Genomic DNA, 1,639 nt, shown 5'->3' with positions numbered 1-1,639 from the left:
CCAGCACCTGGCAGACCCCCACCGAGCACACACACCACACACACCACACACACCACACACACCACACACACACACACCACACACACACACCACACACCACACACCACACACACACACCCTCTCTCTCTGACGGTGACGCTTCGCGTCTGAAGCTGAATTTTTTTTACGTTTCCTGCTGTTCAGATTATTTATGTGATAAAAATAAATCACTTCTAATGTTTTCATTTCTTCAGATTTGATTCTTCGGGTTTTTGTACTGGACTTCTTTCTGGACAGATTTCCAGATTAACTTCAGGATTTGTTGAAGAATCAAATGTATTATTTTCATTTTGATCTTTCAGAAAGTGACATAAAATCTGAAACATTTTATTGAATTACTTTATTTTAATCTCAGAGAGAATTTGGGTTTTTATCGGCCCTCAGAGTCGGGTCTCTGACCAGAACCCGACCTGTGACTCGGTCCACAGGCACCTGAGGATTGCAGACCCAAAAGAACCGGCAGACGCAGCGAGGCGACCATCAGGTCAGGGTTCTGGTTCCGGTCCGTTCCTCTCCTGCTACTTTAGAAACATTTACAAAAAATGTAATATTTTTCCTCATTGAGTCAAAATCTACACATAAAGTAAAAAATAACGTTTTGCTATTAAAAATGTGATTTCTGTTCTTCGCCAAATCAATCAAAGACAATAACTGGACATCAAGTCAGAAGGAACACTGCCACCTGCAGGTGGGAGGTAGCATCACTTCTTCCAACGTTTTTGAAACTAATTCAACCTGTGCCATCGAGACGATGGACAAGCAGAAACATAGATGATGTTTTTATCAACTCTTGTTGCCGGTTCATGGCTCACTGGGTTGCTGGTTCAATACCTGCTCTGCTGCTGGTGGGGTCAGAGGTCCTGGTGGCATCCGTGCATGGCAGCCTCGGCTCCATCAGACTGACACAGGGCAGCTGTGGCTACTCCAGTAGCTCTCCACCATCAGCGTGTGAAGAACTGTGGATTCCTCTGGACTTCATCAAATGAACATTTATGACAATCAGTGAATCCTTTCTGGAGTTTTAGTGAAATTTTTATGAGGTCTTGGTGACGATTTGGTCGCCTCTGCTTTGACCCATGAAGTGAAGGCTGGTTCCATCTGGTTCCACCTGGTTCTATCTGGTTCCATCTGGTTCCACCTGGTTCCATCTGGTTCCATCTGGTTCCAGTTGGTTCCACCTGGTTCCATCTGGTTCCATCTGGTTCCGTCTGGTTCCATCTGGTTTCAGTTGGTTCCATCTGGTTCCACCTGGTTCAATCTGGTTCCGTCTGGTTCCAGTTGGTTCCATCTGGTTCCACCTGGTTCAATCTGGTTCCATCTGGTTCCATCTGGTTCCAGTTGGTTCCATCTGGTTCCATCTGGTTCCACCTGGTTCCATCTGGTTCCGTCTGGTTCTATCTGGTTCCATCTGGTTCCACCTGGTTCCACCTGGTTCAATCTGGTTCCGTCTGGTTCTATCTGGTTCCGTCTGGTTCCAGTTGGTTCCATCTGGTTCCAGTTGGTTCCATCTGGTTCCGTCTGGTTCCAGTTGGTTCCATCTGGTTCCAGTTGGTTCCATCTGGTTCCGTCTGGTTCTATCTGGTTCCGTCTGGTTCCAGTT

The sequence above is a fragment of the Poecilia formosa genome, unplaced genomic scaffold (assembly GCF_000485575.1).
Source record: "Poecilia formosa unplaced genomic scaffold, Poecilia_formosa-5.1.2 Scaffold265, whole genome shotgun sequence".
Taxonomy (NCBI): domain Eukaryota; kingdom Metazoa; phylum Chordata; class Actinopteri; order Cyprinodontiformes; family Poeciliidae; genus Poecilia; species Poecilia formosa.
Note: the sequence above shows the minus strand (reverse complement) of the source record.